Source organism: Siphateles boraxobius, unplaced genomic scaffold (genome assembly GCF_051911475.1).
Source record: "Siphateles boraxobius isolate OS27281-9 unplaced genomic scaffold, OSU_SipBor_1 42, whole genome shotgun sequence".
In the NCBI taxonomy this organism is placed as follows: domain Eukaryota; kingdom Metazoa; phylum Chordata; class Actinopteri; order Cypriniformes; family Leuciscidae; genus Siphateles; species Siphateles boraxobius.
The window spans coordinates 880,735-897,523 of record NW_027509053.1 but is presented as its reverse complement, the minus strand read 5'-3'; the positions used below and the strand labels follow the sequence as shown (position 1 = coordinate 897,523).

Genomic DNA, 16,789 nt, shown 5'->3' with positions numbered 1-16,789 from the left:
CCTCTTCCTCTACCTCCTTCTCCTCTTCATCTACCTCCTTCTCCTCTTCCTCTACCTCCTTCTCCTCGTCCTCTACCTCCACCTCCTCTTCATCTACCTCCTTCACCTCTTCATCTACCTCCTTCACCTCTTCCTCTACCTCCTTCTCCTCTTCCTCTACCTCCTTCTCCTCTTCCTCTACCTCCTTCTCCTCTTCATCTACCTCCTTCATCTCTTCCTCTACCTCCTTCTCCTCTTCCTCTACCGCCTTCATCTCCTCTTTGAGCCCCCCCTCTTATTCTCACTCTTCTTCTTCTTCTTCTTCTTCTAGCTCCTTCCATTTTTGTTGAAGACAGGTGAACTCACCTGCTGCCTTTTATAGCACTCCTGAGTGATGCGTTTTCAAATTAGCACATGTGTGCTTCCACGCCTGATGGATGTGCATATCCAATTCATTCATTAGTGTGGTCAATGGCAATCCGGGGCTTTGTAATGACAAGGAAGTAACCTCACAATCCTTATCTGTGTCTAAGGTGTGAAAATGTGTGTAGAGTTTTACAAATCACTGTGTGTAATGTTTTGCTAAAAGGGTAAAGCAGACATTGTGTGTAATGTTTTGCAAATCTGTGGAGGGGTTTTGCTCATTGGAGTAGAATTGTGCAAATTGCGTGGAAATTTTTATTTTAGTGTGTAAACAATCATAAAAATCTGTAACAAAATGTGTTCTTGAGAAGAAAATTATCCATTTGGCCAATTGTGTTTTGTTGGTGTGAGTCTGTGTTAAGAGTTTAGGAAAAAGTATCTGAAGTATGGGTAAGCGCTTGTTAGCGATTGAAAAAAACTGTAAATATGTCACGAAGACTGCTGCGTGAGGAAACTTCAGGAGACGAAAAGCAGGTTAACAGTCTTTAATGAAAAAACAAGGCAGAGCCGAAACGGCCGATCAACAGAAATGTCTCAAAATGTTCGTGAAGAAACAGAGAAGCGCTCGCAGCAGGTCTCGTGGACTGGAGAAGCGCAGATCCCTCACACCTCTTCTGGACTCAACACAGGTAACCGCTGATCTGGTAAAGTAGCAGGTGGATAACTGACAACTGGACTAGACAGGACATAACAAATAACAGGAGATCAATAGCGGTAACAAACGTGACGGTCAACAATAATGCGACAAACTAGAGTGGAACACAAGAGACTAGAAATAGAGAGAAGCTAATGAAATGATAGAGAACAGGTGCGATAATGAGAAGATGAGAAACAGCTGGGGAAGATAAGTGAATGAAGAGTGAGAGCGAACAAAAGGGAACAGATACAGAGAATGACCAGAAGAGGGAGACAGAGACCAATAAAACACGAGAAGGGAACCAGGATCATGACAGTACCCCCTCCTCAAAATGCGCCCCCTGGCGCACTCAAAGAGGAAGACTGATGAGAGCGAAAGAAATCGTCGATGAGCGAGCGGTCCAGGACATCCCGGGTGGGAATCCAGCTTCTCTCCTCAATACCATAACCCTCCCAGTCGACCAAAAACTGATGTCCACGACCACGAGGACGGACATCAAGGATCTTACGGACCCGGTAGACTGGGGAGCCCTCGACACGAACCGGAGGGTTAACAGGGCGGGGGGGTGGGCGAACAACAGGCTTGAGAGAAGAGACATGAAACACGGGGTGAACACGGCGGAGATTGGATGGCAATCTGAGCCTCACAGAGACAGGGCTAAGGACCGGAATTATGCGATAGGGCCCAATAAATTTGGGAGCCAGTTTACGAGACGGATACTGGAGAGGGAGATTGGCGGTGGAAAGCCACACTCTTTGACCAATGACATAACGGGGACTCTTGATACGACGTCTGTTAGCGGACCGACGGGTGATGGAGCGAGACCTTAAAAGAGCGGATCTCACCGTCCTCCAGGTTCGTTTGCAGCGTTGGATAAACGTATTTTACAGATGGAACATTAGATTCCGGACTCGAGGAAGGAAAGAGAGAGGGTTGGTACCCTAAACAGCTCTGAAAAGGAGACAGGCCGGTGGCGGATGAGGGAGCGGAATTGAACGCGTACTCTGCCCATGGAAGTTGCTCAGACCAGGAGGCAGGGTTGCGGTACGCGAGGCTTCGCAGAATTCGGCCAATGGTCTGATTAGTGCGTTCAGCTTGTCCATTGGTCTGGGGGTGAAAACCCGAGGAAAGGCTGACCGTGGCTCCGATGAGGCGACAGAACTCTTTCCAAAACAGGGAAGCGAACTGTGGCCCTCTATCGGATACGATATTCTCAGGGAGACCGTGGATCTTAAAAATGTGATCGACAACAATTTGGGCGGTCTCCTTGGCGGAGGGAAGCTTTGGAAGAGGGACAAAGCGAGCCGCTTTCGAAAATCGATCGACGACAGTAAGAATTACAGTCTCTCCACCCGAAGGAGGAAGTCCTGTAATAAAATCAAGGCCAATCTGAGCCCACGGACGTGACGGAACAGGCAACGGTCTAAGGAGACCAGCGGGAGGTCTATTACTAACCTTAGTCTGAGCACAGACAGGACATGCCGCAATGAAACGACGGATATCACGTTCCCGAGTGGGCCACCAAAATTTCTGAGACACAGACGCAATAGTACCCCTAACCCCAGGATGGGCGAAAAGTTTGGAGGAGTGGCCCCACTGAAGAACGGCACGACGAGCGGAAGGGGGAACAAATAATGAACCCTTAGGGCAGCCACGAGGAGTTATTGCGTGAGAAAGCGCGCGCTTGACGGTTCGTTCTATTCCCCAAGTAACAGCCCCTACCACTCGTTCCTGAGGAAGGATAGACTCAATGGGTGACGACTCGGGGGAGGAGCATTGACGAGACAGCGCGTCAGGCTTTAAATTCTTAGAACCAGGGCGGTAGGAGAGGGAGAAATCGAAACGAGCAAAGAATAGAGACCAACGAGCCTGACGAGCGTTGAGTCTCTTAGCGGATCGGATGTACTCAAGATTTCGGTGGTCTGTCCAGACCACGAACGGAAAGGAAGACCCCTCTAGCCAGTGACGCCATTCTCCCAGGGCTAAACGGACGGCGAGAAGTTCGCGATTACCCACGTCATAGTTTCGTTCAGACGGAGAGAGACGATGCGAAAAGAAAGCGCAAGGATGGATCCTCTCGTCAGCAGAAGACTGCTGCGAGAGGATGGCTCCTACTCCTACCTCTGAGGCATCAACCTCGACAATGAAAGGCTTAGAAGTGTCAGGGGTGACGAGAACCGGCGCGGTCGTAAACAATGTCTTAAGATGATCAAAGGCGGTCTGAGCCGCGTTACTCCAGACAAAACGAGACTTGACAGAAGTTAAAGTGGTTAGCGGAGCGGCCACCTGACTAAAGTTCTTTATAAACTTACGGTAAAAGTTAGCGAACCCTAAAAAAGTTGGAGCGCAATACGAGAGTCGGGTGTTGGCCAATCGGTGACCGCGCGAACTTTAGCTGGGTCCATACTGATGCTCTGTGCCGAGATGACGGAGCCGAGAAATGTAACAGACTGAGCATGAAACGTGCATTTCTCGGCTTTGACGAACAATTTGTTCTCTAAAAGTCGTTGGAGGACTCGACGTACATGCTGCACATGAACCTGTAAAGACGGAGAGAAAATCAAATGTCATCAAGGTAGACGAAGACAAAAACGTTTAGCATGTCTCGCAGAACGTCATTGACCAAAGCTTGAAATACGGCAGGAGCGTTGACCAGGCCGAACGGTAAAACCCGGTACTCAAAGTGGCCCAGCGGGGTATTAAAAGCGGTCTTCCATTCATCACCCTCCTTGATGCGGACTAGGTGATACGCGCTGCGAAGATCCAGTTTTGTGAAGAAGTTAGCTCCCTGCAAGATTTCAAAGGCTGATGACATAAGTGGCAAGGGGTAGCGGTTCTTGACAGTTATGTCATTCAAACCTCTGTAATCGATGCAGGGACGTAACGAGCCGTCCTTCTTCTTCACAAAAAAGAACCCTGCACCAGCCGGAGAGGAAGAGGAAACTATGGTGCCAGCGTCTAAGGATTCAGAGAGATACTTCTCTAACGCCTGACGCTCCGGGACAGAGAGAGAATAAAGCCTTCCCCGAGGAGGAGTAGTTCCAGGAAGAAGCTCAATGCTGCAGTCATACGGGCGATGAGGTGGAAGGGATGCCGCCCGGGATCGACTGAAAACCGCTCGCAAATTGCGATACTCCTCGGGAACTCCTGACAAATCACCTGGCTCCTCCTGAAAAACAGAGACAGAAGACACAGGAAACACAGCAGACACCAAACACTTAGCATGACACGAGAGATTCCATGACAAGATTGTGTTCTTGGACCAGTTAATCTGGGGGTTATGTTCTACCAGCCACGGATGACCCAGCACCACAGGTATATTAGGGGAATGAAACACCAGAAAAGAAATGGTCTCGCGGTGGTTACCGGACACGGTGAGACTCAAGGGGGCAGTAGAATGGTGAACCCTGGCGAGAACCCGTCTATCCAAGGTGTAAATAGTGGTGGGCTCCTGAAGATCAATGAGGGGAACGCCATGCCTAAGAGCCCAGGCCTCGTCCACAAAATTGCCCTCGGAACCAGAGTCAATAAGAGCCTGACAATCTATAGAAGAGTCGGACCAGCGGAGATGAACAGAAAAAATAGTCCGAGAAGGCGGCGGAGGGCTTAGAGAAGATGCGCTCACCAGTAACCCTCGCTTTACTGGGGAGCTTTGTCTTTTAAAGGACAGGAGGTGACGAAATGGTTGTTAGCGGCGCAATAAAGACACAGACGGTTCATAATTCGACGCTGGCGTTCTGAAGCAGAGATCCGGATTCCACCCAGCTGCATGGGTTCCTGGTCCGCCGCAGGTGCAGTAGCAGGGAAGCCGATAGACGATGAGAGAGAAGGCGGGGCCGCTGAACGTGCTCGTCGACGCAACTCAAAACGTTCCTCCACACGTAGAGCCAAATCAATGAGGGGGTTGAGGAAAGATGGTATCTCACGAGCCAGAACCTCATCCCTGATCTCGGCGTTTAACCCTTCGACAAAGCGCGCTACCAGCGCGGGCTCGTTCCAGCCACAAGAGGTAGAGAGCGTGCGGAATTCCACCGAGAAGTCGGCGACAGAGCGTCTTCCCTGACGCAGAGTGGATAACTGACGAGAAGCCTCCAGTCCCCGCACCGAACGGTCGAACACTCGTAACATCTCGTCCTTAAAAAGGGAATAACTGTCGAGGCAGATGGCTTCGGAATTCCAGACCGCTGTTCCCCACTCACGAGCCCGTCCCTTGAGAAGTGAGATGATGTAGGCTATGCGAGTCCGTTGTTCAGAATAAGTGTGTGGCTGAAGCGAAAACACAACTTCACATTGGGTTAGAAAAGTCATGCACTCGGTAGGCTCACCCGCATAGCAGGGGGGATTATTCACACGTGGCTCGGAAGCGGAGGAATAAGAGGACCGGACCGGATCTGTTCGAAGAAGATGAAACTGCCCAGACAAATCAGACATCTGGGAAGCCAGCGTCTCAACAGCCTGGCGAGCGGCAGCGAGTTCCTCTTCGTGTCTCCCCAGCATGGCTCCCTGGATCTCAAGCACGTTCTGAATGGGTTGCCCATCAGCTGGATTCATGGTGGTCGGATTATTCTGTCACGAAGACTGCTGCGTGAGGAAACTTCAGGAGACGAAAAGCAGGTTAACAGTCTTTAATGAAAAAACAAGGCAGAGCCGAAACGGCCGATCAACAGAAATGTCTCAAAATGTTCGTGAAGAAACAGAGAAGCGATCGCAGCAGGTCTCGTGGACTGGAGAAGCGCAGATCCCTCACACCTCTTCTGGACTCAACACAGGTAACCGCTGATCTGGTAAAGTAGCAGGTGGATAACTGACAACTGGACTAGACAGGACATAACAAATAACAGGAGATCAATAGCGGTAACAAACGTGACGGTCAACAATAATCCGACAAACTAGAGTGGAACACAAGAGACTAGAAATAGAGAGAAGCTGATGAAATGATAGAGAACAGGTGCGATAATGAGAAGATGAGAAACAGCTGGGGAAGTTAAGTGAATGAAGAGTGAGAGCGAACAAAAGGGAAAAGATACAGAGAATGACCAGAAGAGGGAGACAGAGACCAATAAAACATGAGAAGGGAACCAGGATCATGACAAAATACTTTTGAAAACAGATTCAAATAAGCGGCGATCCTAAATTGCAATATTATTTCCCACTATTACTGTTTTTGACTGTATTTTAATCATATTTCAAAAACAAAAAGAATCTTACTGAACATAGACCTTTAAACAGTATTGTATAATTCCATCTAGGATTAGTTAAAATTATTGGACAGTTATGACTGTTTCTTTCTCTTGTTATATATGCAACATATATTATATTTCATTGCATGTTGTCTCGGTAAGTAATTTCAAATTTTATTGGTCCAAAATAATTGAATTTGCATATTAACTGTCACAACTCAGTAGAGTCACACAAATTAGTGCTAGCAGCTGACACAATTCTGAAAACTATTGGAACAAATGTATACATTTTATTCTATAACCTTAAGTACGTATTTGACATCCAATATTATCTATTTTATATGAGGGTAGTCTTGGATAGATAAAGCGGTAATTAAATAAATGACCTGCTAGACTAAATGTTTTGTCTTTTTCCTTCACAGACTACTCCTTCGGGGGCATTACTGCAAGATGCATCTGCAGTTCGACTGCATCGTTTGTGGTCGGACACTTTGCCACCAGAGGATCACAGGTGGATTGCCAACAGGCTTTTTAAAATGGGGCCCAAGGGAAAACCAGAGCTTCGAGACAACCTACAGCTCTGGTATTACCCACCACAGCCAGCACTTATTTACAACCAGGCTCCAGCTCCAGACAGATTTTTTTGTCATGCTCTGTTGCTGTGGATGCCGTACAAGCTGTGGAAGATCAAGGCTCTCTGTCCCAATTCTGCCTGCGGGCAGCATCAGCTGACTGGAGGCGGTCTGCACAAAAGGGCACGGCAGGTTCTGGACATCGATAGGATGTACAACATGGTCACAGAAACCCTCATCTGTACCAAGTGTAAAGCCTCGCATGTGTCCTGGAGTGAGACTGTCCTGCAACAGCTGGATCTGGGCCATCGCTCTGAATTTCGGGTCATCCTCACGCGGAAGTAAGGGCACTTTAATTCCACATCCAGTTGATAGCCCATCATCACATATGTTTGCAAATACTTTACAAATCAATTATGTAAAATATATGAATGTGTGGATTTTGCTTTTCCTAAGGTATGCCTGTGATATGAGAGTCATTCGGCTCCTGCGTGAGCGTGGCCTAGGCAACAGTCCCACGCGGGTCATCAAACAGCTGCGTGAGAACCACAGTGTGGAGTGGCTCCAGCGTATGGCCCGGTACACCACCCAATGTGTGGACTTCCTCAAACAACCCGGGGTGTTGCAAATACAATTCCAGGAACCCCCAGAGCCTACAGTGGTCCCAAGCTGCAAGTGGCTGCTCACCGTGTACAGCCAAGACATCCTGACAAGGCTGGATGAAATCCATGCAAGGATAACATCTACGTATGGTTCAGTCTTGAAGATGGATTCCACTAAAAAGGTTAGCAGGGGATTTTTGTTAATTTATGGTGTTTACTGTTATATCATTATCAGAGCATGAGTATCATATTCTACATGGTGTTTTGTTTCATTGCATTGCATGCTTCCTGTCATCTACTGCAGATCACTAAGAAGCTGGCTGGGACGGCAAGGGGAACGGGACTCTGGCTTACCTCTGTTGGCAATGAGTTTGGTCAGGTGCTCATGAGTGTGCTGACAGCACAGGAAGGAGCAGGACTGGACATGATGGTCGATGGTCTGGTGAAAAGGTACCAGCAGGCTAGTGTGGATCCACCTGCTGTTTTGTACGTGGACTGTGGCTGCTGCACTGATGTGGGTGAGACCAAGCTGAAAACCAGATTCAGAGGGTGGCCTGATCTCATGATTCGCTTGGACATCTGGCATTTTATGCGCAGGATTGCCATGGGGTGTACAACTGATGCCCATCAGCTGTATCCCATCTTCATGTCACGGCTGTCAGCGTGCATTTTTGAGTGGGATGCGGCTGATGTTTCTATGCTTCGCAAAGCAAAGAGAGAGCTGTTGATATCCCAGGGTTGGCCTGCGCTGACAGATGAAGATGTCAACAAGCATCTTACCAGGAATGAGCTGGCACTCCATTGCCGGAGGAGGACCTGTGGAGAGGAGACTACCATCCTTCTCCTTGAGCGGCTGCTTACAGAGCTCCTGAGCAGCAAGGGCAAAGACTCCCTGGGTGTTCCTCTCCTGGACCGAGAAAGGATGGAGCACATCTGGAATGTCCAGAAGAAGCATGTGAAATGCATTCAAGACCCCCCTGGTGTTGTGCTCTATACAGAGACAGGGAGCCTAAACAAGGGAGGTGTGCTTCTAAAGACCTACAGATGTGCCAGAGGCTCCACTTCTCTCGAGTCCTTTCATTTACACCTGAACCGTTTCATCCAAGGTATTGTCTTTGTCACACACACTGTGCAGGTGTAAAGAAAGAGCATTAAGTGTTTTTGTGTGTTCCTTTAACACCTCCTAAACACTGTTGTGTCTATTTACAGGGACCAGTGCAAACAGTCTGAACTTTCAGATTTATCTGCTGGAGGGTCTACACCGGTGGAACCAGGACCGGGAGGCTGCTTCAGGCTTCATCGGAGCCATCAGCTTTGCGCAGCTACACAGGAGAACTTGTTCACTGTGTAAACGGCAATTATGAAAAGCTGTTTGGCAGGAAAGTGGTCCCCACGTTTTGTCCCCCTGCATGTTACACCGGTGAGAATTATTTTATATATTTTTTATTTTATCAACTTGCAATTTCTGTGTAACCTCCGTCTATATGTCAGATTTAACCCTATAGAGTCGATTGTATCATAATTTATATGCAAGTTTCTAAAGGACTCTAAATGATCAACATGATCAAAACTTTTTAGGAAACATGCCCTCTGTCGTCTGATTGATTATAGTCTTTTAGTATAATTGTAAAAGTGTCCACCTTCAGCTCGTGCTTCACGTTTCTTTTCATTGTGAAACCTTTACTGATTTTATAAAGTAATTGTAAGAATAACTTTTATATTGTTACTAATATTTAATGACTAGTTACTAGACTGAAGCCGCTTGGGTTCACTTGATTAGAAAATCATGTTACATGTAAATATCAAAATGATCATCAGACTTTTCTCTCAATCATCATTGTATTGCATTTCATTTCATGTTTTGCCCACATAATTAAACGTGTTGGGCCTCTAAATAAAACTGTTTTGTTTTTTTTCTCCTTGACGATGAGCTCTATATTCTCACACTATATGAGCTACTACAAAAGCCTAATGTATCAAATATGATACACAACATTCTATTTAATTTCCGTTTGTTTATTGTTTTTATTTCAGGTGAGCTCATTGGAGTGCAGTATCTGTTCCAGCAGACTGGTCAGGCACTGCAGGACATGAATCCTGACACTGAGCAGACGGCAGAGCTCATTGAGGACCTCAGTGTGGAGGAGCGAGATGAGGGCTTCTGTGACATCAGCGAGGATCACACAATAGCAGATCCGGAGGCTGTTCTGTCACCACCCTCTTCCACACTGACACTGGGTTCTTCCACCCTGGTCACCAGCAGTGCCACACCTGTACTGGGCTCCACATCCCCTTCACTGATCCCTGACCCCAAACTTGTCCTCACACAGTCTCCTTCATCACCTGGACCCTCAGGGACTGCTGTCACACCTGTTCCCTCTGAAACATCTGTTTCAACTCTCCCCTCAGAGCCAGAGGATGCTGGTCAGGATGTTGATGAAGAAGAGACGGTAAATACTACTCCTTTGTATGTCTTTCAAATTAACTAGAATAATTATGATGAATTAACATCCAGTGCTTTAAATCCAGACTTTCCACATATTTTACATTTAAAAGTACAGCCTAAACTCATTTGTAAGCTGCAAATACACATCAAGTCAAGTCATCTTTATTTATTTGGTGCTTTGTAAAATGTCAAGAATGGCGCTCTCTGCTTTGTGCTATACAGTGCTTTACGGTGATAAACAGGAAAATAACACAATCAGTTATGGAATTATGCATTAGACAGATGTGATGTAATAATTGTATTGCATGTTTGTGTTTTTTAATAGGCTGTTGACTACCAAAATATCCCGGGTTATCAACATGTGGACCAGCTGGCAGAATATCTGGTGGATCTCCGGGACCACCCAGCCCTCAGCCTGACCAACCAGGAAGCCAACACCATAATTGCTCTTTGGCAGAACCTGGATGACCGGGACAAGGAACGGGTGGTGTATGACAGTCGATGCCGAAAGAGACTGCTGTGTAGACGCTTCAAGGTCCCGAAGAAGCCCACTCACCCTGGTGTAGAGAGCACCACCAGATGTGTGCTGGGTGCAAGCAGCGCACCTGCTCAGTGGCCTGACTGTTGCCGTCTGGTGGAGACCATCTTCATCAGACTTTGCACTGTCCACCCAAGCCCCAAAAGAAAAGGCAAGGGAGCCCTGTCAAGATGGTCTCTGATCCTGCAAGACTATCGCAGGATAAGGCAGCTTTTACTGGGCAACAGCTTGGTGATGGGAGGAACATCCATGCAGCTGGTGGAGGTTAACCAGAACACCCTGATTCAGTGGTATAACAAAATACAGAAAAAGCAGGAGCTGTCTGTGCTGCTTCAGGGCATTCAGTTGCCTCAGCCCCTCCCTGAAGCTCATGAGCCTCTCCAGGTAGCCAAACGTCTACGGACTGAGCCAGAACAACCAGGGGAGCAGCACCAGTACAAGCTACCAGAGAGCACAGCTGGTCAGGCAAAGCAGAGGCATGCTTCTGTTGGGCGACCCCCTCTCAGACCCAAGGCACCAGCGCAGAGTCAGACGTTGCTGACACCATCTGCATCTGGAGCATCACTGCAGATGGTACCAAATATACTTATACCATCAGCAGCAGGTTTCCAGGGTGTGCCAATGTTCCAGGCTGTGCCAATGTGCCAGGGTGTGCCAATCTTCCAGGGAGTGCAAATGATCCAGGGCATCCCAATGGCCCAGGGGATGCAAATGGTACAGCCACTGTTACAGCCAACAGCTGTACACGGCACCTGCTTACCCGCTTCACCAGCTGCCAATCCAGACGCCATGCCCAAGAGACCCTACAGGAGAACCGTAGAGGCCAACACTTGCAAAAAATGTGGGCAATTTAAAACAAGTGCAACAGGACATGACCAGTACAGGGGCAGGGTGTACTGCCCACAGACTGAGACTGTTTCAAAAGAGGTGTGGTTAGAGGAAATGCGGAGTACCATTTCCAAATAATGTATATATTTTCATGTATATAGCATCATGTATATAGTGTGAACAGTTGTTTAAATAGTTAATACTTGTGTTGAATATTATTTAACTGTTTTTTTAACGTTATTTAACATTTTAACTTTTTATTTCTTGTTTTTGAAAACCTATTTAACTCTTCATTTTATTTATTTATTTTTAAAACATGTTACCAGTATTTAACATTTTAATATTCATTACTGTTCTGTTGGCATGACTGGAAAATAAAAACAAATTGGCAAGTGATTTCTTTTTGACTTTGACTTTCATATAACACTAGTTCATCAGAACACTGCAACAATATAACTTTTGTATATAAAAAATATAATTTATACATTTTGTTATTCTTGTGATTGACATTTTCAGCATATTAGTTACTATTTAATGGGTTGCATCTTTGTTCATTACAAATAACAGATTTGCAAGTGTCTTGTTTGAATGTAACCTAAAAAAATACTTAATCAGATCAATAATAATACAACAACTACTAAATAATAACATTGTTCCATTGGCAATTATATATTTTTATGAAAGAATACCAAAGAAACACAACAAACAAATTACATATGTATATTTTATTAACACTGGAACAGTATGCATTCAAAAAGAATTTGCTTATTTACTTTTACTTTCATATAACACAATATTTCATCAGTACACTGCACCAATATAACATTTGTATTTAAAAAGATAATTTGTCCATTTTGTTATTCTTGTGACAGACATTCTTCATATTAGTTACTATTTAATGGGTTGCATCTTTGTTCGTTGCATAATAATGCAAATAACATTTTTTTAAAATGAAAGAATATCAAAAAACAACAAACAAATTACATATGTATATTTTATAAACACTGGAACAGTATGCATTAAAAAATTTAGCTTATTTACTATTACTTTATTATAACAATATTTTATCAGTACACTGCAACAATATAACATTTGTATGTAAAAATATAATTTGTACATTTTGTTATTCTTGTGAAACATTTTACAGCATATAAGTTACTAATTAATGATTTGCATCTTTGTTCATTGCATAATAATGCAAATAACATTATTTTTCATGATAGAATATCAAAAAAACACAACAAACAAATTAAATATGTATATTTTATTAAAACGGGAACAGTATGCATTCAAAAATAATGATTATTTATTCAAATAATAAATATTACAAAAAGTTGTCTTTAGCTGGATTCGAACCCCTGTCTTGGTGCACACCTGCAATAGAAAACAGTGTGATATAAATGCGTGATTTTCACACACGAAGAAACCGGAAAATGTATCATAAGATCTATGCTAATGAAGGCATATCTTTGAACATCAAATTTCAGCCTTTCTTTTCTTCGTTTTTTCTTTCCCTTCTTCCCCACCTTTGTTGGACTATTGTTCCCCAGCTTGAACGCAGCGCCTTAGACCGCTCGGCCATCCTGACATGACGGCCAGTGGTCAGCTGGCCACTTCCACCTACACGGAATGGCAGATGATCTAGAATCTAGGGCTTCACCGCTCACCCGAATCTGAGCACATGCCTCGTTGGCACAGTTAGGCAGCGCGTCAGTCTCATAATCTGAAGGTCGTGAGTTCGAGCCTCACACGAGGCAGAATGGTGCTTTATGATACACGGAACCGTGTAAATAAAGGAGCTGCTTTCTGTATTCCCTTTTATGCCTTTGTCCATTTCTTCATATGCACTGTAATTGAAATCCAGTGTTTTTTTAAGACTAATGTTGAACAAATGCAGTAATAGTATTACTCTCATATTCATGTCATATGTGTCAGTGTTGTTACAATGTTTTGTTAAGGCTTATATCATTCTTTCATTCTAATGGCATGTCTTGTTAATGCTAATGTAATGTTTTACATGACATTCCTTGAATCTTGTGTCATGACACTCCACCCCATGCCCCCAAACCCATGACATTTCATTCCAAGAAATTTCCAACAATCCTTGCCATGAAATTCTACTGCATCTTCTTCCGGTAAACATCACATGTTATTTCGTGTAATTCAGTTGAATCCGATTCAATCAAAATGTCCAATTTTTTCTGAAATGTCATGACTTGAAATTCCAAGTGCCATAGAATCCCATACATTGCATTAAAGTGTTACTATAAAGGTCATGTACTGCAGGTCAGTGTTACTTTAATGTTTGGTTAATTCTAGCATGAACTGAATTGCAGTGCTTTGTCAACATTACTGCATTTCTGGATAAACTTGCCAGAGGGTTAAAGACTCTAGCTTGAGCCCGCAGCCAAAGGTTAGGTTTGTCAGAAGTGAGATTCGAACCCACACCTCCAGGGGAGACTGAGACCTGAACGCAGCGCCTTAGACCGCTCGGCCATCCTGACATGACGGCCTACAGGGAATGGCAGGTCAATGCTCACCCGAGTCAGAGCACATGCCACGTTGGCGCAGTTAGGCAGCGCGTCAGTCTCATAATCTGTCATTTCTTCATATGCACTGTAATTGAAATCCAGTGTTTTTTTAAGACTAATGTTGAACAAATGCAGTAATAGTATTACTCTCATATTGCTGCGACCTGAACGCAGCGCCTTAGACCGCTCGGCCATCCTGACATGACGGCCAGTGGACAGCAGCGATTTTGCACCTACACGGAATGGCAGATGATCTAGAATCTAGGGCTTCACCGCTCACCCGAGTCAGAGCACATGCCTCGTTGGCGCAGTTAGGCAGCGCGTCAGTCTGATAATCTGAAGGTCGTGAGTTCGAGCCTCACAAGGGGCAGAATGGTTCATTTTGATACACGGGACCGTGTAAATAAAGGAGCTGCTTTCTGTATTGCCTTTTATGTCTTTGTCCATTTCTTCATATGCACTGTAATTGAAATCCAGTGTTTTTTTAAGACTAATGTTGAACAAATGCAGTAATAGTATTACTCTCATATTCATGTCATATGTGTCAGTGTTGTTACAATGTTTTGTTAAGGCTTATATCATTCTTTCATTCTAATGGCATGTCTTGTTAATGCCAATGTAATGTTTTACATGACATTCCTTGAATCTTGTGTCATGACACTCCACCCCATGCCCCCAAACCCATGACATTTCATTCCAAGAAATTTCCAAGAATCCTTGCCATGAAATTCTACTGCATCTACTGCATTCCTTGAATCTTGTGTCATGACACTCCACCCCATGCCCCCAAACCCATGACATTTCATTCCAAGAAATTTCCAAGAATCCTTGCCATGAAATTCTACTGCATCTTCTTCCGGTAAACATCACAACATGTCATTTCGTGAAATTCAGTTGAATCCGATTCAATCAACATGTCCATTTTTTTCTGAAATGTCATGACTTGAAATTCCAAGTGCCATAGAATCCCATACATTGCACTAAAGTGTTACTATAAAGGTCATGTACTGCAGGTCAGTGTTACTTTAATTTTTGGTTAATTCTAGCATGAACTGAATTGCAGTGCTTTGTCAACATTACTGCATTACTGGATAAACTTGCCAGAGGGTTAAAGAACCTAGCTTGAGCCCGCAGCCAAAGGTTAGGTTTGTCAGAAGTGGGATTCGAACCCACGCCTCCAGGGGAGACTGCGACCTGAACGCAGCGCCTTAGACCGCTCGGCCATCCTGACATGACAGCAGTCAGCTGGCCACTTCCACCTACACGGAATGGCAGATGATCTAGAATCTAGGGCTTCACCGTTCACCCGAGGCAGAGCACATGCCTCGTTGGCACAGTTAGGCAGCGCGTCAGTCTCATAATCTGAAGGTCGTGAGTTCGAGCCTCACACGGGGCAGAATGGTTCTTTTTGATACACGGGACCGTGTAAATAAAGGAGCTGCTTTCTGTATTCCCTTTTATGTCTTTGTCCATTTCTTCATATGCACTGTAATTGAAATCCAGTGTTTTTTTAAGACTAATGTTGAACAAATGCAGTTATAGTATTACTCTCACATTCATGTCATATGTGTCAATGTTGTTACAATGTTTTGTTAAGGCTTATATCATTCTTTCATTCTAATGGCATGTCTTGTTAATGCTAATGTAATGTTTTACATGACATTCCTTGAATTGCAGTGCTTTGTCAACATTACTGCATTTCTGGATAAACTTGCCAGAGGGTTAAAGAACCTAGCTTGAGCCCGCAGCCAAAGGTTAGGTTTGTCAGAAGTGGGTTTCTAAACCACGCCTCCAGGGGTGATTGCGATCTGAACGCAGCGCATTAGACCGCTTGGCCATCCTGACATGATGGTCAGTGGTGAGCAGCATTTTTGGACCTACACGGAATGGCAGGTGATCTAGAGTCTAGGGGTCAACGCTCACCCGAGTCAGAGCACATGCCACGTTGGCGCAGTTAGGCAGCGCGTCAGTCTCATAATCTGTCATTTCTTCATATGCACTGTAATTGAAATCCAGTGTTTTTTTAAGACTAATGTTGAACAAATGCAGTAATAGTATTACTCTCATATTCATGTCATATGTGTCAGTGTTGTTACAATGTTTTGTTAAGGCTTATATCATTCTTTCATTCTAATGGCATGTCTTGTTAATGCTAATGTAATGTTTTACATGACATTCCTTGAATCTTGTGTCATGACACTCCACCCCATGCCCCCAAACCCATGACATTTCATTCCAAGAAATTTCCAACAATCCTTGCCATGAAATTCTACTGCATCTACTGCATTCCTTGAATCTTGTGTCATGACACTCCACCCCATGCCCCCAAACCCATGACATTTCATTCCAAGAAATTTCCAAGAATCCTTGCCATGAAATTCTACTGCATCTTCTTCCGGTAAACATCACAACATGTCATTTCGTGAAATTCAGTTGAATCCGATTCAATCAACATGTCAATTTTTTCTGAAATGTCATGACTTGAAATTCCAAGTGCCATAGAATCCAATACATTGCACTAAAGTGTTACTATAAAGGTCATGTACTGCAGGTCAGTGTTACTTTAATGTTTGGTTAATTCTAGCATGAACTGAATTGCAGTGCTTTGTCAACATTACTGCATTTCTGGATAAACTTGCCAGAGGGTTAAAGACTCTAGCTTGAGCCCGCAGCCAAAGGTTAGGTTTGTCAGAAGTGGGATTCGAACCCACGCCTCCAGGGGAGACTGCGACCTGAACGCAGCGCCTTAGACCGCTCGGCCATCCTGAAATGACGGCCAGTGGACAGCAGCATTTTTGCACCTACACGGAATGGCAGATGATCTAGAATCTAGGGCTTCACCGCTCACCCGTGTCAGAGCACATGCCTCGTTGGCACAGTTAGGCAGCGCGTCAGTCTCATAATCTGAAGGTCGTGAGTTCGATCCTCACACGGGGCAGAATGGTGCTTTTTGATACACAGAACCGTGTAAATAAAGGAGCTGCTTTCTGTATTCCCTTTTATGCCTTTGTCCATTTCTTCATATGCACTGTAATTGAAATCCAGTGTTTTTT

The 16,789-nt window shown here is 44.7% G+C and overlaps 6 non-coding genes across 6 annotated transcripts; 4 read left to right on the top strand and 2 right to left on the bottom strand.

Annotated features, from left to right (window-relative positions):
• The first annotated feature begins 12,888 nt into the window (after window positions 1–12,888).
• On the top strand, window positions 12,889–12,962 carry trnam-cau (transfer RNA methionine (anticodon CAU)). Its single transcript has one exon. It is a non-coding gene; the product is annotated as a tRNA-Met (tRNA).
• A 1,070-nt stretch (window positions 12,963–14,032) lies between these two features.
• trnai-gau (transfer RNA isoleucine (anticodon GAU)) lies at window positions 14,033–14,106 on the top strand. The gene has a single exon. It is a non-coding gene; the product is annotated as a tRNA-Ile (tRNA).
• A 778-nt stretch (window positions 14,107–14,884) lies between these two features.
• trnal-cag (transfer RNA leucine (anticodon CAG)) lies at window positions 14,885–14,967 on the bottom strand. The gene has a single exon. It is a non-coding gene; the product is annotated as a tRNA-Leu (tRNA).
• A 91-nt stretch (window positions 14,968–15,058) lies between these two features.
• trnam-cau (transfer RNA methionine (anticodon CAU)) lies at window positions 15,059–15,132 on the top strand. Its single transcript has one exon. It is a non-coding gene; the product is annotated as a tRNA-Met (tRNA).
• A 1,290-nt stretch (window positions 15,133–16,422) lies between these two features.
• trnal-cag (transfer RNA leucine (anticodon CAG)) lies at window positions 16,423–16,505 on the bottom strand. Its single transcript has one exon. It is a non-coding gene; the product is annotated as a tRNA-Leu (tRNA).
• A 95-nt stretch (window positions 16,506–16,600) lies between these two features.
• Window positions 16,601–16,674, top strand: trnam-cau (transfer RNA methionine (anticodon CAU)). Its single transcript has one exon. It is a non-coding gene; the product is annotated as a tRNA-Met (tRNA).
• The last annotated feature ends 115 nt before the right edge of the window (window positions 16,675–16,789 follow it).